The sequence below is a fragment of the Balaenoptera physalus genome, assembly GCF_965194825.1.
Source record: "Balaenoptera physalus genome assembly, chromosome: 18".
Taxonomy (NCBI): Eukaryota; Metazoa; Chordata; class Mammalia; order Artiodactyla; family Balaenopteridae; genus Balaenoptera; species Balaenoptera physalus.
The window spans coordinates 77,360,853-77,383,816 of NC_138899.1; the positions used below are offsets into that span (position 1 = coordinate 77,360,853).

Here is a 22,964-nt window from a genome sequence, read left to right on the forward strand (position 1 = left end):
TAAAATTCCATATACTGAAACTCTTCAGTTTTCCTACAGCATGATTAATTGGAATGCTTTCTTTTCTTAAAAAAAAATTATAGAAGCAATTCCACAGATGTTTAAAATAGCATGAAGTTCTCAGAACGTCCCTTTCCACAGCCATTCCTGTCCATGTGAACCATCTGGAAGATCTCTTTCGGGTGAGCAGTCGACCTAGTAATACAAACACAATGAGTGGATTTTTCCAGATATCCTACTGCTGGTGGTTTTCAGTTTAATTTCATTGTGTTCAGAGGACATGCTTTGTCTGATTTTAACTCCCTTAAATTTGCTGAGATTTGTTTTATGGCCCAGAAACCCACGATTGTGCTCATTCCCCAGTTCATATTGCGATTGTAGAAAGGGTTGATTGGATGCAGAGTGTAACTTAAAGAAACTGCACTAAGTCCTTGTTACATATTTAAAGCTGCATTACTGATGGCCCTGGTGGAGTGTACAAAACTGCCAAACTGTGATGGATTTCTGTCCCCACCCCGCAGCCACAGAGCCCTCCTAGGTCTGGCCTACACGCGCAGCTCACAGAACCTGACGGTGGTAAGGATCCTTTCCTTTCTGCTGCCGACGTGCTGGTAACCTCTGCTCTGACTGCCACACGCCTGGCAGTTAGTGCAGCACGCGGCAGGGGAAATCACACGCCCAGACTCTCCTGCGCACAGCAGACTACACGTGTGCCTACCGCACATGTCTGGATTTTTAATCACATTGACTTGGATGCAGGAGTTGTGTCCTCAGAAAAAAACGTGATCCCAGCACATGTGGCCCCATCCCTGCGCCCACGCAGAGCCGGTCCTCTGATTCCCACCATACTTCCCGCTGTGCCCCTTTTACTGTGAGGGGCAAGGACCGTGTCTGCTCCTCCCTGGCTTTACGGGACCCCGCTTGCCTGCTGACATTCCCTGGAAGATACACCCCCCCAACGCCGTCACATTCCCGCAGCCAGAGGAAGAGCCTGGGCTTCCTCAACGCCCACCCTGTTCTGTGATCTTCTGAAGCGACACTGCCTCACCTCAAGCTTCAGAGGAAGGTCGTGATGAAGTCGGGGGGCAAAGCGGGGGAAAGACTGCATGAGTGTAACAGTTGTGTTTCACTGGGATAAGTGTCTAGGCTTTGTTACTAGAACATGGTCTGTAGGCTTCCGCATGATGAGAGACAGAAAGGCGCAGAGGAACCGGAGGACCTGGGGTCCAGGCCCAGTTCTGCCACGAGCACCGCGTGACCCTGTGCAGGTTTCTGAACCGAGATGGGCCTCAGCCTCCTCCCCCGAAAAAACAGATTTGCTCTCACAGGGCCCCGAGCTCTGGCGTGCTTTCTTTCCTTCCAGCCAGATATTCAGCTGGCTTCCAGAAATATCCATATTGGATTCACCTGTGCTCCAAACACCTCGTGCATTTTTATTATACTTTAGCCAATGGAAATACAAAGAATAAACATCAAAAATAAGACAAAATCCCTTTCCTCGAGGAAGTAATGGTTCAGTGAGAGAGGCAGGCATATCAATAAAGTTACAATCCAGGGTGACGGGCACTAGTTTAAGGTATTTCTCATACCTGGGAAATTAAAGCACAACTGGAAAGACTTCACTGGGGGGTGGGGAGGTCACAGCGCCTCACCGACCCTGCAGCGCACACTCGGCACACGGAGGCTACTCAGGAAACCTCAGGCGGTGGAGGAATGCAGCTCGTTTCCAAGGGTTGGAAAGTATCATCTCGTTTTTGCTCAAAGCCTCAAGTAAATAATAAGTACCCCAGGGGAAAAAAGCAGATTTATGTCTATGGAATAACATAGTGATATGAAACCCCTGTCAAGTGCTTATTTTTGGAGGACACTCAGAGATAAGAAATGGTCGCTTGTCTTTTATGGGCTACAAAACAGCACCTGGACATTTTTTCAGGTGGACGCTAACATCTGGTTCTAACTGGAAAGGCAGAGAGCAGAGGTTGAGGCTGAGATTCCTCTGCACCAGCGTGCTCACCACTGGCTCCTGTCTTGTCGTTTGTCTGCTGTAGAAAGAAACCTCAAGGCCAGAAAAAGTGAAGAAAATAACCTACCACGAGTGGGATATGGAGAAGCAAGTGGTGAAGAGCATCCAGTAAGTGAAGAACAATCTGTGGTCTCTGCCCCGCCCTCCTCTCCTGGGCATCACGGGGGTGGCCATGGGGCTCAAGAAAGCTTCTCTTCTAGAACCTTCCACCAGTTATCTGGGTATCTATATTTAAATTGACTTTTAAGCTCTGTTATGTCCTTCTTTAGTTTGGATTTTTCTTAATTTAAAGTGATGAAATAGAATTATTTTTAAGGCAGAACAAGAAAATGTTTAAACGTAAAACTTTCTCTGCCATTTGAGCCACTACCCTCCCCCTTTACTGTGCACTTTGCATCTGTATCACACATTGTATTAACTGGATCCCCTTAAAGACACAGGAACGCCTGCTCACCCAAAAAAAGCAACTTCCTACTGCTGCCAGTGAGGCAATGACTTAGGAATAACATTCCTTGCTCAATCCTGCAAGGGGGTCACCGTGACCCACTACTCGCCTTGTTGGGCTCACAAACTGTCAATATGTTCCTTTGATGTATGACTCTTTGTCTCAAAAACTTACATAACGTGTGCTTTGACCTCCAATGAGCAGAGTCTTCAGAGATTTCTAAAAGACTGCCTCCTGGGTTATAATCTTCAGGATGGCTTGAATAAAATTTTCTCTTTCTTTCTTAGATTGACTATTGATTAATTTTTTCTCAACAAATTACTAAATTCCTTTTAGATGTAAAACGCTTTAAAAATATATTCGTATTTTATTTCTAAGTCATTTTATAGTGTCTTGGTATCCATACAATCAGACACTCAGTACATGTGGGACTGTAGAATATACTTTATATTTGAGCCTACACCTGTTTTCTATTTCTCTGTTGCACATAAAAGTTTATTCTGATTCATGTTACTAATCCAGGAACCTCAGAGATGCTTTTACCAGGAACTGCTTTCCTTCCCTGTTTTGACCAGCCGGACAAAACCAGCTACTTAAATAAAATAAACTTTTTTTAAGGTAAATGGAACCTGGGAGATCTAGACTGTAAAATAATCCCAGTCACTCCCAAAAGCTTCATTCTAGAGCAAAGGGGGAAAAATGGCTAATAAAATGGATGAAAGTGCAAATCACTTATTGAATGAAGGTCTTATATGCAAAACATGCAAAAGAACTCTCAAAACTCAACAATAAAACTATCCAATTAAAAACATGAGCAAAATATATGAAGAGACACTTCACAGCAGACAGACAGATGGCAAATAAGCACCTCAAGGACATTTCGCACCATCCGTCATTAACCATGAAGGAGATGCAAATTAAAACCACAAGAAGACAGCACTGCACACCTATCAGAATGGCTGAAGGCAAAACCACTGACCACACCAAACATCGGTAAGAATGTAGAGAAACCGGAACTCTCTGCTGAAGGGAATGTAAAACAACCCAATCACTTTGGAAAACAGTTTGGCAGTTTCTCAAAAAGTTAAACGCACACTTATCAGAATGACCCTAGGAACCATTCCACTCCTGGGAATTTATGCAGAAGAAATAAAAGCATATGCCCAGGGACTTCCCTGGTGGTACAGTGGTTAAGACTCGGAGCTCCCAATGCAGGGGGCCTGGGTTTGATCCCTGGTCAGGGAACTAGATCCCACAGGCATGCCGCAACTAAGGAGCCCGCCTGCCGCAACTAAGACCCACCACAACCAAATAAATAAATTAAAAAAGAAAAAAAAGTACATGCCCACACAAAGACCTGTACATGAATGTTCATACAGCTTGATTTGAAAAGCCAAAAACAACCCCAAAATGGAAACGACCCCAAAACCCATCAACAGGTGAGTGGATAAACAAAGTGCACTTCTTAGCAACAACGTGGAATGAATTACTGATACGGGAAACAACAAGGATGAATCTCGGGTGGTTATGCTGAACAAAGGCCAGACAAAAAAAGAGTACACACTGTATGGTTCCTTCTATGTAACTGTGACACTGTGATTTATAATGACAAATACGTATTTGGTCTTCATCACCATTAATGGCACAGAGCTCCTAAAACTCTTGGAATTTCCTAAGTGATAAGAGCTATAAAGGAGTCTTTTGACACCAACCAACCCCTTTGAACCACACTTGCGTATGTTAATTAAGTGACTTTTGGACCTTCCCTAAGGATGGGGGCTGGTTGCCAGGGGAACCAACCCAGAGATTAGAAGGTTGGAATTTTCAGTCCCACCCCCAGACCTCTGGGGAAAGGAGAGGGGCTGGAGAACAAGTTCAGACACCCACTGCCAATGATCTAACGAATCGTGCCTGTCACGAAGCCTCCATAAACCCCCCAAAAGGATGGGGTTCAAGAACTTCTCGGCTGGTGAACCGGAGGCATCCACATGCCAGAAGGGTGGTGCACCCCAAACTCACGGGGACAGAAGCTCCAGGGGTTCGGGGCCTGCCAGACCTCACCCTCTGCGTCTCATCTTCGAGCTGCTCATTCATATCCTTGAAGGTCCTTCGTGACAGCCTGATCATCCATCTAGTGGGTAAACTGGTTTCCTGAGTTCTGTGCACCATCAAGCTCAGACGGGGGTCATGGGAACCTTGGATTTACAGCCAGTCGGCCAGAAGTGCAGGTAACAAAGGAAGTTGGGGGGCTTGGGCGGGGGTGGGGGGACCTTGTGGGGCAGACCCTTCACCTGTGGGATGGGTGCCCTCTCCACCAGATAAACGTCAGAACTGAGTTCGACTGCAAGCCACCTGGCCGGTGTCACCAAACTGCTTGCCGTGGGGACACCACACATCTGGTGTCAGAGTGAAGAAGCAGGAGACACACAGAGGACTGCTTTTCCTTTGCAGTAACATTCTGGAAACGCAAACCAATCTCACGACAGAGGGCAGATCCGTGGTTGCCTGGAGGTGCGGGAGAGACGGGGGGGGGGGGGGGGGGGCTGACAAAGGCCGGAGGAACCTTCCATGGGCGACGGCGTGTGTGCTCACGGCTGTGTGCACAGGTCAGAACTCACCAGACTGTACCTTTCAAATATGCATCATGTACTGTTGGTCAATTATGCCTCAATAAAGCTTTTAAAACTGGATCCGTGGGGCTGGATAAGAGATAAGAGCAGAATACAAATTGGGAGATGCCTGGAAATTTATTCCATATTTAGATTTTGACACGATGGTCAGGTAGAAAGAATTACTGTGAGCCACAGACACGGGACGAAAGACCACGACAGAAAAAAAACAGAAAAAGGTAAATTTAGCAACTCGTCAGGCGCCACAGTTAATGGCTCCATGAATACAGCAAACAGAAATGCTAGCTCACTTCCTAGGAAAGTTTTCCTCCTACAGAGTTCCATCCTCCAAAGTGGATGTGTCCCCGCTCCACAATCAGGGAGCGGGCAGTGAGCACAGACAGCCGTCCTGAAAGGGGCCTGGCCCTGGCACAGCAGCCGAACAAGCCAGACCAGCGAGCAGAATCCAAGTTCTTCAGGATCTCAATCCCACTACACTCCAGTCCTCACCTACAAGACGGAAGCAACGCCTGCCTGCTCCCCTCCGAGGGCTCCGATGAGACAGTACACCAAGGCCACGAACAGCGTAAAGTGGACCCCAAACCCCAGATACTACCCCTGTGAAGGAATCAATGCTTACCTGACACATTAAAAAAGTAACTCCGTACCTCCCTTTTCCCTTTAGTTGGACAAGGGGAAGAATGGTTTACCAGCGCCACAATCAGGCTGTGATCACACTGTGATGCGTAGGAAAGGCTCATAAGCTGCTCACCGCAGTATTATTATCACTATTTATGATCCACACTAAGTATCCGTTACATGAATGCCCTTTTAAATAAAACTAAAATTGTTAGCTTCTTATTCAAAGTACAATAAACATATGACCTATGGACACTTTATAAACACAACATTAAACTGAGTGAACGCTGCATTATTTTCATAACATGAAACACATGAATAAACCCTCAGAAGCTAAAACCATCCAGAGTGCTTTAGCACTTGTGAGCGTGAATTGATCTCAAAGAATTTTCAGGGACTCAGACTCTACCTGTATGACCTATGACCTCAAGGTTTAATTCTCAAAAGCCTCTCGTTTTTGTTTCTAATTATTTACCTGACCATAAATTGAAAGTCTTCTCAAAGATTAGGCAGCATCTCCTCTCTTTGTTAAGATGTAGCACTTATTTTTCTTTGCCCTACTCTTTTGCACCAATTACTTGAGAATGACGTTCACCAAACAAATTAACGAAGAAAATCCAAAATGCATTAAAAATAAATTTAAGCTCCTAGAGGAAACAACACATTATAAGATACAAAATTAGATCATTTACCAAGTGTGTAAAGAAAACACTATCAGCATAGCCTGAAATATCAACTTGAACCATATGGAGTTACCACTTCTGTTGGTCAAAAATAGCCAAACGTTGGCAATTCATACGAATGACATCCTAAAATAAGGTCAAAGTAGCAGTAAAGCTGTGAACCCACCAAATGTTCCCTAGCAGACATGCTACAAATCTGGAGTCTGTATTTTTAGAAACCACAAGCATCCTGATGGCAATGTTTTTGGCAACTAGAAGCTGTGTTCATGAAAGATAGTTAAGATAAACTGAATGGTTATTTTAGTTAACCACTCCCAACTGTTTGCACGATGAAAGTACCAGAGAAATACTAGTAAAATATGTAAAATTTGCAACACTTGGTCTCAAAACATCAAGCCTGGCATCCTATCAGCTTCACTGTTCTCAACATAGTCCAACAGGTGAATTGTGATCATTCGGGGTTTCTAGGTCACTTTATAGAAAATCAACCAAAGAAACAAAAGCATAAAGCGAACGATGGTAAACCCGTTACAGGTGATCAATGGGAACATTTTACACACCTAAGCATTTTATTATACATGTTATGTCATTTACACCCCACTACAACCTTACGGGGTGGCACTGCCCTCGCTTAACAGATAAAGAACTCAGGGCTCAAAAATTAACTTATCCAAAGTGACATGACTCGTAAGTAGAAGAACTTAAACTCAAAACCAGTTCTGGTGGGTGCCAAAGTCTTATGATGTTTCTGCAACTAAGACCCTCTACCAGCATCACCATCTGAGGGTCCATGGTCTCTTAGACGCTCTGAGGAATATTTTCAATGTTTTCAGCAGCTTATCAAGATTATTACCCTCCTTTTACAGATAAGGGAAATGAGGATCAAGGATTTACGTGGATTTTGCTCAAAAGCTTAATTAAGCCTCTACGTTTTAGCATTTGAACCCAAGATCTTCCATAACTTCTAAGTTTACACTCCTCCTACTACACCTCTGTGCCATACCAAGTACTTAGCACCAAGTGACAGGGCCGGTAACATGTAATGAAATGCACACAATTATTAAATTTGTTTAATATTTGTAAGTATTCTACTTAGGCTGAAAAACAATTTCATTGCAAGAGACTTAGAAATGATTCCAGTAAAACCACCCAGAGACACTGTCCTGTCATATAATTCTCCCAGACAATTGGGACCAGGACTCAAGATTTCCTCACTTCCACACTGCCAACCACCATAAAAATAAGTACTTGAAATTACATAGCAGCAATTAAAAGGCACAATATGTGTCTTTATTATACAAAACACGTCAGTATATTCTAAGACGTGACAGCAAGCATACAAAACAACTGTTAACTCCTCCAAAGTTAAGTGAGAGTTGTAACAGATTTAACAAATAATGTTGTTTGCCCTCACAAAATTTAAGAGGACATCTTAATATTGTTTCACATAGCCTTTTTCTTTAAACTAAAAAACAAAAGCTATTTAATGAAGTTTAAACCAATGCGTAACTTTTAAATACTACACGTGGCTTTCCAGTTATATTAACGGAAAGAAGAAAATGCTGAAATAAGACTCTCACAATAGATTACGCTGACTTTTAACTTTAAACTTTAAAGAACACAGTAATTTAAACCCACAAGTGATATAAATGTTGCCTTGCTTTTATGATTTTCAGATCATGACCACAGAAACCAAAATGTAGATTTTATATGCTGGCATTCAACAGTTATTCCCAACTCTGTTCACAGAGGCTGGCAGACTAAACCGACATTTCTCAGGCCCCTTGCTAGGGGAGTTCCAAATTTGCTTTTGCTTCTTTCCCTAACCATATGCCTTTTATTTCTTTTTCCTGCTTTATTGCACTGACTAGGACAATTCTGAATAGGAACACTGAGTGACTATCCTTGCCTTGCTCCTAATGTTAGGCAAAAGCATTCAGTCTTTCACCAGTAATTGTAATATCAGGTGTAGGTTCTTCATAGATAGCTTTTATAAAGTTCAGGAAGCTCCCTTCTACTCCAACTTTTTTGAGAGTTTCCTTCTATTCTTAGTTTTTTGAGTTTTTAATCATGACTGGATGATGAATATTGTTAAATGCTTTTTCTACATCTATTGAGTTGATCATAGGGGTTTTAAAAATTCTGTTGTTTAGTTTGTTGATATTGTGAATTATTCCTGCATTTCTGGAATAAATGGTCCTTTGGCATGATATATTACCCTTTTTATATAAACTGTATTTAATTTGTTAATATTTTGTGGAGAAGTATCTGTTTTTTTTGTATCAGAGTAATACTGACCTCATAAAATAGTGTTCCTTTCCTTCTGTTTTCTGAAGGGTTTGTATATAATTGGCATTATTTCTTTCTTAATAGGTTGGCAGAATTCACCAATGAGACCATGTGGGCTTAGAGCTTTCTTTTGGGGACAATTTTTAACTACAAATTCAATTTCTTTAATAAAGAGCTATACAAGTTATCTACTTCTTTTTTTTTTTTTAAGATTTTTTGATGCGGACCATTTTTAAAGTCTTCACTGAATTTATTACAATATTGCTTCTGTTTTATGTCTTGGCCTTTTGGCTACGAGGCATATGGGATCTTAGCTCTCCAACCAGGATCAAACCCGCACCCCCTACACTGGAGGCGAAGTTCTTAAACACTGGACCGCCAGGGAAGTCCCTATCCATTTCTTCTTGAGTGAGGTTTGGTAGGTTGTATCTTTGATGGAATTTGTCCATTTATCTAAGTTATCAAATGTATTAAGTGGCTCATAATATTTCCTTATCGTCCTATTAATATCTGTAGGATCTGTATTGATGGTCTCTCTTTTCTGATATTAGAAATTTTTGCCTCTTCTTTCTCTCTTTTTCCTGATCAGTATGACTACAGGTTTGTCACTTTTATTGATCTCATCAAAGAAACAGCTTTTGGTTTCATTGGTTTTTTTCCTATTTTTTTTTCCTGTTTTTTATTTCATTGTTTTCTGCCCTTATCTTTATTACTTTCTTCCTCTGCTTGTTCTGGGTTTAATTTGCTCTTTGCCTTCCAGATTCTTTTTTTTTAAATTTATTTTATTGAAGTATAGTTGATTTACAATGTTGTGTTAATTTCTGCTGTACAGCAAAGTGATTCAGTTATACGTATATATATTCTTTTTCATATTGTTTTCCATTATGGTTTATTACAGAATATTGAATATAGTTCCCTGCCTTCTAATTTCTTTTTTTTTTAACATCTTTACTGGAGTATAATTGCTTTACAATGGTGTGTTAGTTTCTACTTTATAACAAAGTGAGTCAGCTATACATATACATATATCCCCATATCTCCTCCCTCTTGCGTCTCCCTCCCACCCTCCCTATCCCAACCTCTAGGTGGACATAAAGCACTGAGCTGATAAAGTAAAAGTTTATATTATTGTTTCAAAACTTTTGTTTTCTAATATAAGCCTTTAACACTATAAATTTCCCTTTGAAGCACTGCTTTAGGAACATCCCATAAATCTTAATATGTTGTATTTTCATTTTCATTCAATTCAAGATATTTTCTAATTTCCCTTGTGACTTCCTCTTTGACCCATGGGATCTTTATAATGTGATATTTAATTTCAAACTATTTGGTGATTTCCCAAACATCTGATACTGATTCCTAGCTTAATTCTGCTGTGGTCAAAGAATACAGACATATTCCTGGAAAATTACCTGTAACATGAAAGTATGGGAATCAAATTCAATTTTTTGATAGGAAGTTACTGTAGCGCTATGGCCAAGGTCAAGGTGAGGCAGGATTAGAGGTCAAGGCTTCTGGCATGCCCCACACACAGATATCAAGAGTAATACGTTCTCTCTCAATACCATCTCAGGACCAAGACCTGTTATTCTCCCTCTACCCTTAATGCAAAAAAGGACAATTCCACAAACATCAAGTGATTTTTTCACTCTGTAAAGCAGGCCGAACAGACGGCAGAATTTTGTACAGAAAGAAAGTGAGGTTCCGAGCAGGACCTGCCTTCCTAGTCCACCATCCTCGTTACTCTTGAGGCATTCCTCAAAGATAGAGAAATACAGGTCATCGAAACCCGTAAATAATTCAAAACCTCATCTGAGCCACTGTTGGAATCACCACTTCACTTCAGAGTGAGTTATAGTAACACCTGAGGAGCTTTAAGTTTTATCATCTTGGCTTCTCATACCCACTCGTTATGAACAAGATCCAAAAAATAACCAACTGGTTAAACCTCAGGAAACAGAAAGTAAATGGGCAAAATATATAGTGGGGGAAATGAGACCCCAGTTTAATGAGTCAAAAACTGCATATCCATACTTGTTCACGTAAAAATTAATAGGAAATGAATATATCAAATTATAGTTTTTCTCTTTCAACCTCTCACTGTTGATTAGGACCAAAAGCTCTAAAATATTATCTGCTGTTAATATTTATATATTAAAATATATTGATATTTTAATATTTTGAAACACTAACATATTTTATCCTATTCTATTTCAAATTAAAGTTCTAAACTATAATGTTATAGGAATTAAACGGCTTTAAGGGTAGAAGGCACACAGTCTTACCGTGTAACTGTTGACTTATGGGTTGCAGAAATGTCCCTCAGGCAGCATCGCCACTTTGGCTCAGATATCAGTAGTAACAGCAATCAAAATTAAAACTAAGAAGAAAGAAAAAACAAAAAATTAAATACCGGCAAGCAAAATGCATTCATGTCTCCAAGAAAGTCTTAAATTCAAATTTCACATTCCAATAATTTCGTCAAGGGAGCTCTAGTCCCAGAACTAGTTCTTTTTAAATTAGTTTAAGCAGGGAGCTAGTAAGGAATGTGAATTCCGGTATAATTCCCACTCTCTACCCTGGAATAAGCTCTGAAATTAACTTCAAGGCATCTAGTAAATAACAGCCAAAGGGAAGAAAAACAAAAAGCCCAGTATACCACAGGTCTATTCAACTGAACTGCTTACACACATTTTAGGTTTGTGACCACCCACAATTAATTGAATACAGATCATTTGCATAAGAATGCAAGTCAATAAAAATCTTGGTGATCACTTCACAAATATTTTAATAGTACATGTGGGGATAAAACAGTAACAAAGACTTAATACCTGCTGAATTGACCCTAGAAAGTGTTTCCAGGATAACTGATATTAACAGCAAGCCTACAGAGTTATCTGAAGATAAACACTGCTTTGCGGTACCAAAAATATAGTATAGTTTCCTACCCAAATAGAGTTTCCATTCACTTAGGAGAATACATTTAAGAAACATGTAGAGGGCTTCCCTGGTGGCGCAGTGGTTGAGAATCCGCCTGCCAATGCAGGGGACACGGGTTCGAGCCCTGGTCTGGGAAGATCCCACATGCCGCGGAGCAACTAGGCCCGTGAGCCACAACTACTGAGCCTGCGCGTCTGGAGCCTGTGCTCCGCAACAAGAGAGGCCGCGATAGCGAGAGGCCCGCGCACCGTGATGAAGAGTGGCCCCCGCTTGCCGCAACTAGAGAAAGTCTTTGCACAGAAACGAAGACCCAACACAGCCAAAAATAAATATAAAAAATAAATAATAAATAAATTAAAAAAAGAAAAGAAACACGTAGAGAACAAGCATTCGTTCATTCAGCAAAACATTTCCAAGCATCTTGCGTAAGTTGGCTCGCCTTTAAACCCTGCAGACACAAAAATGACTGAGAAAACGCCTGCTGAGTCTCGCGAGGGTGACTGATGCACGTAGATAATTATAATACAATACGGCAGATGCAGGAAAGAGCAGGGCAGCCCAGAAGTGGGCTGGGTATAGCAAAAGCTTCGTGGGAGGTCAAAGAAGGGTGGGGAGGGAAAAGGCCGTGCAGGCCCTGGAAAGGAGGGGGTGTGATCTCCGCAGGGAAGGAAAGCAACTTGAAGTCTAGAAGGGACTGCCTGGCCGTGAGTGAATTGTACGTGGGCCAGTGGATAATGAGAATGTCCACAGTTAAGACTGTCACCATCCTTTTGAAAGTGTGCAAAAAAATAGAAAGGTCATTTGATGATACTACACATGTCCTCCTAGTTTTCTCAGTTAAAATTAAAAGTAGCACATGATTTTCTCCCCCTTCCTTCGGAGCGGCTGTACAGCACGTGATGATGCAAAATGTAAAAGTGACTTTTTCCTGTCGTTTGCATAAGTGATCATCCTATTTCCAAATACAGAGAAGCATCCCTGGGTTTTAGATTATCCAGGCCAAATTTCACCTGAACCACATCACCTTATTTGCATGATTTTGAAAGTAACCAGCACTATGTAACTATACAACTAACTGTACCTCAGGGCAATCCAAATGTGTGTGCCCTGGAGGACCCTTTACGTTCGCAGTCATTTGTTAACTCTTCCTTTGGGAAACACAACTATGAATTTTCCCATTTGTGTGAAAGGCTATGGAACTAGAATTTTGTTACTAGTTGTCACTTGGTGAATGCCTTACTGAGGACTAAGCAGAGTGCTAAGTCACCTACGATTAACTTAATCTTCACAAGGCAGGACGGAAAAAATGTTGCCCACCATCAAGCCAGCAGCCACTGCAGCTGCCCTGACGGTGCGCCCTGAGGGGATTCAGGATGGAGAAAAATAGGATACTGGTCCTAAATAGTTAAGATGCACATCTAAGAAAGAATTTCAAAGAGCCCAGACTCTTGCATCTTCCCATACATAGAAAAACACTAAAATCATTAACTTGAGATGTTTGGTTTTTGTGATTGGTGGTCATCTTCTGGTGTTCCACTGCGTGCCCCTCCCTCCTCCCCGCCAGCAGAAACTCCTATCCTGGCTCCCTCCTCACCTCTTTGGAATACTTCCTCAGAGTATCTGAGAGGCTGTCTCCCAGGCTATAGTCCTCGGTAAATCCCCAAATAAAACGTAGCTCGAAGCATTTAGCTTGTGTTGTTTTCTTCAGTCAACACAGGTAACATCTCCACTAAAAAATGAGGAAACTGAGGATCGGAAGGTGACTTGCCCAGGCCGACACAGCTTGGAAGAGGCAGAGCCAGGACAGGGCTGTCTGGCCACCGTCACTGTTCTTAATGACTGTATCAGACGGCCTCCTCTGGACGTGCATACGTGCATTTTTCTTTCCTACCGAGCTGATAACCCGTCTAGCCTAAGTCAGGAACCACGAAGGTCTTGAAGAGTTAACTAGCCTTTGTGAATGTGCTGCCTCACTTTACAGGGGAAAAGCGTATCTTGAACTCCTTTGAAGGTACAGGTTAAGGTTATTAAGTGTGAAACGCAGCACCTCTAGTAAGAGGTGTTGCATTAGCACAGGGAAACACGTTTATATGAAGCAGCACGATTTAAAGGGTTTCTGTCGCTGGTTAAGCCCTGGCCATGGTGCTGAACATGCCACTCTGGCTGCCCCTGGCAGCGCAGCCACCCTTAGCTCCCTGCCAACTGGCATCTGTGACGCTCCCCCGCCACCGACGCCCTCCTCGTGTGGCCTCCGTGCATCCAAACTGGCTCCAGTCTTTACAGCGCAACCTGTGACGCCTCCTCCACCCACCCGCTCCTCCCTCTACCGGTTCAGTAAACACTTACCTGCTGTGGTGACGTGTCAGGCTTCGTGTGCCCCGACCCTGGAAAGCCAAAACCCAATCCTGCACCCCCAAGGACCTCTTGATCCCCCAGAAGAAAGGCTATGTCGACAAGGAATTATTGGTATTCAATGTGACAACTGTGTGTGCGTGGTATCGAGAGCGGGGGCGGGGGGGGCAGTCGGGGGGGGCGGGGCAGGGAGGCTTCACAGCCCTGGTAACACTGTGGCCTTAATTCAGATGACAGATGACCCAGACCTACAATAAGATGGGAGAATTTTTTAATGGGAATGAACTTGAGAGAGGTAGGCACTGAGTGCTAGAGCAGATGGGCACCGAGGGGTCTCGGGGCTGGAGCCCAGGAGCAGAGGCAGGAATGCCAGGCTCAGCCCCCCGCAGTGATGGCCGTATTCCACACGTGGACGCCGGCCCATGTGGCGGGCCCAGCCACAGACAGCACTCGACCAACCGCTTTACCTGTGCCAAGCGTGGCTGAGGAACTGAGTTGTCCATTTTATTTCTTTTTAATTAATACTGATTTGAAGGGCAATACGTGGCTAGCGGCTACGGGACTGAACGGTGCAGCTCTTAATGTTGCAGACTCAAGATTCTGAGCTGAGGGTTTCACCAGACCTGGGAAAAGGATCACCAGGAGAAAGGCACGCGGCCACGCAAGTATTTGTTGAACAGATGGACGAACAGGCCAACGGACAGAGTAACAAACCGGGTGATCTTAAGGACTCCTCCCTCTAAAATCCCATCAAGAGGTGCCTGTCCTCGCCATTCGGGTCTTGAGTAATGCCCTCCACATGGTGGCATCAAAGTGTACTCATGCTGGCTCCAGATCGCAGCCTAATCCTTAAAATACTACTACTACTAACTTAAAATTCCCTATACTATGAATTCCTTATACTCTGAAGAAAACAAGAGAGAGAGAGAGAAAAGGGGGAGAAAGGAAAAACTGTATTTTTGAAACCATAATTTAGAAAATAATCATAGATTAAAGATAATCAATGAAGCCAGGATAAATTGCTGTCTAGTAAAATATGTCATTCTCTAAAAAAATGAAAGAAAGCCAGGAGGGGAGAGGAGCAGCGGTTTTACCGTGAGGTCAGGTAATTTCAAATACATTACAGACCATTCGGCTCCTAAGCAGTTCAGCTGACATTCGGTCTACACTCTTCTGTACTCTGATGAGAGAAAAGACTGAATTGACTCATGAAATACCTTATTTTGTTCTAGAGAGCATTTTAAAAGGTCAATGATAATAAAGTTTTTCCTAGGAATATGCCTTTTCCTCTTAGTTACCTACAACATCCAAAGTCAACATGAAAGAAAGAACTCTGTGACATGAAAACATTTAACCTGAGAACAGGTTGTGTCTAAGTAACTCACTGGTAATCTGCCAATATTATCCTAATCTGACTGTGTTAGGATTTGTTTACTATTTTGGTCCTTGCCATCTCACCTAATCTTCTGAATATCAGTTCTCCAGAAACGGGAAGCCGCATACACACAACACACACACGCGGTCCAGGATAGCAGTCTCTGCACTGCGTTCCAGGGCCACCTTCTTCACCAGGCTCAGATTCTAAGTTCCTCTCATCAACGTTCTTCACTATGCACATAGCAAGCTCTGCCTACAAGACTGTGAGACCCTCTGCAACATGCAGACTCGACTATCTTCAGAGAAACGTCAGCGCGTCTAACAGGAATGTTTTTAGCTAGAAGCGTGTCTAACAACACGACAAAACAGCAACCTCTGTGCTGCCTTGCTTGGCCTCTCAGGTCGGTTATCCGAGCTTCAATTCCCACGGCTAGAACTGCCCTGCATCACTTAGATCCGAGCCACAAGGAACACACTTGGCTGGCCCCACAGTTCACCTCGACGCGTACGTGAGCTCTTACATAGGACGGATGAGGAACGAGACACGCTCTTGGTGCCCAGAGAGCTTTACCTGGTGAGGAAGGGGGTGTGTGTGTGTTTGCGCGCGTGCGTGTGTGTGCGTGCATGTGTGCGTGTGTGCGTGTATTTGTGCCCATAAAACAAGCAGCAGGAGGAAAACTGCTGTACACAACACAGAAACAGTGTCAGCTGACACCGACTGAACACCTACATATAAGCCCACTCCCAGCTAGGGACAGATTCATGTAACAATTAATAAAACTACATTAACTATTCTATTAGGGTGCAAATGAAAAATTCTCCCAGTTTTAAGTAATTTGTTCATTTAAAAAGTATGTACCACAGACCTAAATACTAGCGTCATAAAACAATAGTTCCTGCCCCTTAACTTGATGAACAATAACTACCTAGTAAAATAGGAAGACAAAATGATCAATTCGTGATATAATATGGCTGTGCAGAGAGCCACAGCTGGCCCATACCTCTGGGCTAACAGTCCCCGGCCAGAGAATCGAATAACCCAGATCAAGATCTGGGCCACATCAACCCCTCATGATCCCTTCAAACACTTAGTACCTTTCTACAACACACGGACAACACAACCATGAATCAGGCAGAAGGGACACTACATACAGAAAGACAGCACACCGAGGTCCAAAAGTGCAAAGTCGCAAGAGAGATCCGTGCACAGCGTCGTGGGAGGAAAGGACCAGTGCCGGCTTCAATAAACAAGACTTAAAATGTGCGTGCGGAGCAAAGCGACACCAAGAGACTGATTCCTGGCCTCTGAAATGCACAGAGGATGAGAGAGGTTAATATAAAGACAAGTGCTACCTCACCACCTAAATATGAAGACATCACGAGGGGGTCAGAAAGTTCCCAGGTCCAGAGCTTGCTCATAAAATAAAGAGTGTGTACTGCCTGCCTGGGCCTGGGCAGCTACAGGAAATGCACAGGCCAGAGTTGGAAGGGCCCAGAGATCCACCCGCCATTCAGTGCGGGCTCCCCTCTGCCCCATCCCTGGATGCTTCTCGTGAACACTGTTCAGGGAGAGGACTGTGTAACCTCTCGTTAAGACCCCTAGCTCTGTATTCAGTTAAAGCCTGCATCTTTAACACTTCAAACCAATGCTCTCTGTTCTGCCCTCTGAAACCAGAGAATCTACCAAAGCCTTCAACTCTGCAAGCTTCCAAGGGTCTGAAGGCAGCTGAGGCGTCCCAGTCCCACTGGCCTTTCCCAGGTGCCCCAGTCTGCCCTTCACAGACGCAGGGACGGCAGAGGAGCCGAGGGAAGCAGCACACCCTCCGTTAATGCGGCCAGTCTGCCTGTTCCATCGCCTTTACCGTGGGGTCCCTGACACCGCCGCCCTGCCCCACAGGATGGCCACGGCCAATTCCCGGGCAGGGTCTGCAGGCTTCCCTCCCATTACTCCTCCCCACACTGCCCTCATGCACACACCCTCCACACCTGCATCTCCCCACACATGCACCTCTCCACACCTGCATCTCCCCACACGTGCATCTCCCCTCCCCACACGTGCATCTCTCCACACCTGCATCTCCCCACACGTGCATCTCTCCACACCTGCATCTCCCCACACATGCACCTCTCCACACCTGCATCTCCCCACACGTGCATCTCTCCACACCTGCATCTCCCCACACCTGCATCTCCCCACACCTGCATCTCCCCTCCCCTCACCTGCATCTCTCCAAACGTGCATCTCCCCTCACCTGCATCTCCCCTCCCCACACATGCATCTCCCCACACCTGCATCTCCCCACACCTGCCCTCCTGCCCTCCACCTTCTGACCAGCGAGGGGTCACTTCCACCGCAAAGCTCTGCTCAGCTGCCGGCAGAGTCCCCCCACTCCTCTGTGCCCACCAAGTCAGCCGGGCGACACAGGATGCTATGGTGCGGTGGGCTCTCAAGCCACGATTCAGCTCAAACTGGCCTCCCACTTACACCCTGTAAGGCAGGTTATTTAAGCTTAAATTCCCCGAAATACAAAAATGAGAGCGAGAATCAAAGGAGTGATCCCTGGGACAAGCCTGGCCTCCCACGTGATAACAAGCCCCTGAGAACATCCATCACAGACCCGGCGCCGGTCCTGCCTGTTGCCCGGGCACTGTGACAGCCCCCAGCGTGGGAAGAGGGTCACCCATGTCCTTATACTCCAGGGCTTCACACAGGAAGGAGCTCGGAAGCCTCCTGAACAGTGTTGAGTCCAGAACAAAACAAACAGTGAATCAATAAACGAGCACACAAAAGCCTAAAACCAAGATGACTGAAGAAGCCCAGATTTAGCTCTGGTCTTACCCGTCTGCCTGGTTATTCATTACTGCAACACAAAGTACCGAGCTGCTGAGAGATCAAAGAACTCAGACGCTGAAAAAGTTCGGAAACTCATGGTAAACAATCAGTTTTCAAAGCAAAAGTGCATTTTCTAGTTATGTGTTGCTTCACTATCAAAGACCTTTCTCATTTTCTTTTTTTTAATGCCTGGCTCAATGTTCGGCACACAAGTTAACACTCAAAAAACATCTGTCAAATAAGTAAACTTTCTCAAATGACTTGGTTAAAAAAACCATCATGCATCTTCGTGACCTACTTCAACCAGTAGTGTCCTGTGACCTGGTGCCGGCCCTGTGGTCACCATTTCAAGGGCTGGGCTCCGCCCAGGGGAACAGCAGGAGAATTGGGGTCAACAGAACACCACTTTCAGTGCAACCAAACAGTTAATGAGCTTTTGCGGAATGGGCATAAAAAGATAAAATAATAATAACTTGCACAGGATAAAATAAGGCTTCCAGCTTGAAGAAAGACTGCTGACTGGGAGCAATTTTTCAGAAAGCTGTTTAGCAACATTATGGAACAATCCACAACCACTAAACACAAATGTGGAGCGGGACCAACTGGCAGCAGCACGCCGTTTGCTTTCGCAATATTCACAGGCAGCTGGAGAACGGAAAAAAACAAAGAAGCAGCAGGACAGATGCAGGAGACAGAAGGACAGAACTGACCATCGGGAAGGGATGGAGGACAGGAAAAGAGGGGGAGGCTTAGGGGTCCCTGAACACTTGTTCCGGAGTCCTGCAGATGACACAGTTACAGCAAGCTTACCCGTTAAGACATCCCAGAGTTTTTTAAACTCCCCTTCTTAAAAACGGGACACTGTGTCCTTGGCCGAGGTCCTGGCACTCTTCCTGTTGCTTGTGACCCCACAGGGATGACAAACCAACGATTCCGGAGGGGGCGGGGGGGGGGGTGGTGGCCGAGGATAACAGTCTAAACCCTGAAACAGATCCAACTCAAGTAAAAAGATTTTCTTGCCTAAACGATGTTATATTTTTCTCTGCTTTAATTACTGAATCCTGTAACTGGAATTCATCACTGATTCAAAGAGATGCTAAAAATAGTCTGTTCTAGAATGAGGAATGAGAAGCATCGTGTAATTTTGCTACTAAATGGACTCCTGTTTTTTTCACAGCTCAGTAACTTACTCTTCAAATATATTTCCTCTTTTTATTAACCAAAAACGTAAAGCACTTCAGATGCACCTTAAACATTAATTTTCAACACTAATTATGTATTTATAAGTTTATAAGTAAAATCTCAGACATACACTAACCTTACTTAAAAAGTCTCTTTGACTCTTTTCCTCAACATCTAATCATGACCTTCATTAAACACCTTTAATTGCAAGAACACAGTCTCATTTACATATGATGAATGAACAGAGCTGTGATCCAACAGGCTCCCACTGCAAATGGCAAATTATTAATAACACCTTACATTTGAATCCATGGTGCCGTTTACAAAGGGCTTTCACGTAAATCATCTCGTTTAATCTCTACAACAACCCTGTCACAAACAAGCAAGGCAGAAATTACTTTAACCAGCTTACAATTGAGGAAGCAGGTTCCCAGAGTGAAACAGCTTGTAAAGGTGGGAGAAGCCCTCACCTACATCCTCCTCACTCTAAGTCCCACCTTGTATTCCAAACTCAGCCCCTTTTAAGACTCACATAATTCCCATCCTCCAACTCCAACAGAACTCAGGATGAGCAGAACCCAGGTGACACCCAACACCTCTCCTTTCCACTGAGGTTTGCCTTCAAGGCACAGGCTCTGTCTTCTCAACTCAACTAGAAGCCATGGAGGGTAAAAATGGAATCTTACATTTCGTACTATCTAGAATGATACCACACATATCACAGGGATACACTGAATTACTGTCATGATGCCACCAATCAAACAGTCATCAAGGAGAAGACCAAGGTCTAACTTCAGCACCCCAACTATGGCATGTCTCTTGGCTTTGGCCCACCTTCCTAGCTGCAACTAGGTTAGAAAATCCTGGAAGTCTGTCCCAGGCCATCGTAAATAAATATAAAAGAGGTTTCCTTAACAATGACTAAAGTTGCTTTACATCTTCGACTGGTTGGAGTCTTTGCTGCTTCCCCACATCCATAAACGGTCCCTGGATTCTGACTGTGTGTTGGTTCCTGAGCACCCGGGAACGGGACCCACTGGGTGTCTCCACGGGGTGGATTCCCTTGACGTGCCCCGCCCTGACTCCCATATTCACCTGGCTTCTGTTCCCGCCAGGACCCACAGCTTGAACTTCCAGCCCCCACTTGGTCCTCTTGACCCTGACTTCCCAGCCCACCCTCACATCAACCACAGTCGGCCCCTACAGGGACCTGCGGAGCTTCTACAACTGACCAAGAGAGGGGTCCGGCCTTCTTTTTTATCTTCAGCTTATACCTGGAGTTCTGCATGTCCACAACTCCTTCAAGAGAAGGACAGACGTTAACACAGGTACCAGAGCAGTCACTCTGACTCCCCCCCAGTGACACAATATCCTTCCCTCCTCAACCTCAGACTAAACAATATAACAACCTCCTAAAATACCATACAGTCAGCAATCAACATGCTGTCAGGTACCAAATAGATCATAACCAAATCAGAATTACTGTTTAGTTTCATTAAATATGCTGAATCTTAAATTTGGACCAAAAAATTATTACATAAATATACAAAAATACTTAGGAAATCTGCACATTATCAGATGGAAATAGCAGATGTAAATGCTGCATAGCAGACGGCTGGGTTTTTTTTCGATCACCATGACAATTTTTACATATTCCAGAATCAAAATCTGTTTCAAAGCTTTCTGTGTAATGTTAAACCTGACATAAAGATTACACAAGCAATTCAACAAGTAACATCAGTTATTTTTCTCCCCGAGGAAAGTATAGTAGCAGCCGCTGTAACAAATGGGTCCATGAACTTCCCCCCGCAGGGGACCTGTGCGTTCAAACAAGACTGACACACGCAGCTGTCACATTCAAGTCTCCCGAGCCCCCAGTCACACCTTGCCATAGCTGCGTCTGGAGTGTGGGAGCTGAATGGCTCACTGCACACAGTCAGAAGGAAGAACACAGCCCACGAGAGGAGACAGAACAAGGGGGAATGATTACCTCCCAGAAAGGAAGGCAAAATTTCAGTCGCCTGGAAAGTAACTCATCACCACTGAATAAACAGGAAAAGGGAAGGACTGAGAATCACTCCCCCACCTCCAACCTTAATTTGTCTCAAAAGGGAACAGAGCAGGGGAGAGCAGGTCACGATGGAAAGATAATAATTACACGCTTGGAGGTGGAGAACTGACGTGCAGGGGACCTCCAGATCACCAGATCACCAGTGAGCTGAGGCTGGAATAAGAAGTCACAAGCCTCCAGCACTGCTGTAATTGAGGGAATGGAACTGAGACACAACAGATGGCAAGGCCAAGGGGAATGAACACGAGATGGGAAGAAAATGGCATCAGAGACCAAATTCCAGGGAAAAGGGGCTCTCCTAAAATGTCAGTGGGGGCATAAATTGTGACACTTTTGTTGTCAGTGTATGTTAAGAGCCTTAAATTATTTAAATTATTTAAACTGCTAATTCTTTAGCAACATATCCTAAAGGAATAAACACAAATATGGCCAAAGATTTATACATAAAGATGTTCCCCTTAGTGTTACTTGTAATAACAACACACAAGAGAAACTAAATATGCCAAACAAAAGAATTAAAGTAAATTATGCTAGATCTATAAAATAAATTATTATGCAATACCTACGTTGCATTTTAGAAGACTTTTAAATTATGTGATAAAAGTCTTATGACATGAGATTACATGCGAAAGCATACAAAATAGTGTATACAGTATTTACTCATGAAAGAATTATTTGTTGAATACCTTCTATGTACTAGTACCTAGGGACTGGGGAGAAAACGCAATAAAAGAAATGTCCTTGTTTTTGTGGAGCACGGATTCTACTGTTAAGTGTCCCAGAAAGGGTAAATAAATAAATCTGCAAGAGAACCTCAAAGAAAATGAATGCTAACAAGGCAAACGTAACAGGTGATGTAAAAAGAATACTATCAACTATAAAAAGTACCTGAAATTGACTTAAAATAAATAAACTGCAAGATTAATAGTAAAAAATAATGTAAACTGAAAATCAAAAGCAAATTTCAGGTGGCTTAATAAATGGTCTAGAAAAATAAAGGTGGCATTATTATAACCGGAAAGTGTCTGGGCCCTTTATGGTTTACCCTTCAGCATCCCCAGGAGGCAGAACTTACAAGCTCTCACCTTTCTCAGCCTCAAACATAAAACTCAGGAAGTGCACGAAAGCAACCTGCCTATGGAGGCCTGCGCGCCTGCTGGGCTGCTCTGGACCAAAACCATCTCCTCCTTAATTTCACAAGAGAAGCGAGCCTTCCAAACACAAGCTAAGATGGGATTTGGTAGTACCTTTCCATTTTCATGACAGATCAACCGCCCCCCGCTCCAACACACACACACACTCACTCACTCACCTACGTTTGTTCATTCATTCACTGAACCAATATTATAGGGCAGGGACTCCCTCAAAATCACAATGTCTCCTATAGAAACCTAAGGACCAGTTCCCCAAATGCAAAATGTTACATTCCTTAAGCATTTGTGAAAAGACTAAACTGAAGGAAAGCACTGGGAATACTGACACAAGTTGTACAACATATTACAGAAACACTCTTTGAAAAAT

The 22,964-nt window shown here is 43.7% G+C and overlaps 1 protein-coding gene across 5 annotated transcripts in view; it reads right to left on the reverse strand.

Moving 5' to 3' along the window:
• The window catches only part of WASF3 (WASP family member 3), a 92,731-nt gene that overhangs the window by 45,642 nt on the left and 24,125 nt on the right, over nt 1-22,964 (reverse strand). For all 5 annotated transcript variants that reach the window (XM_082435693.1, XM_082435694.1, XM_082435690.1 and 2 more), the window contains one exon: nt 10,974-11,068. The gene's annotated coding sequence lies outside the window, so the exon portion shown is untranslated. The remainder of the gene's footprint in view (nt 1-10,973; nt 11,069-22,964) is intronic.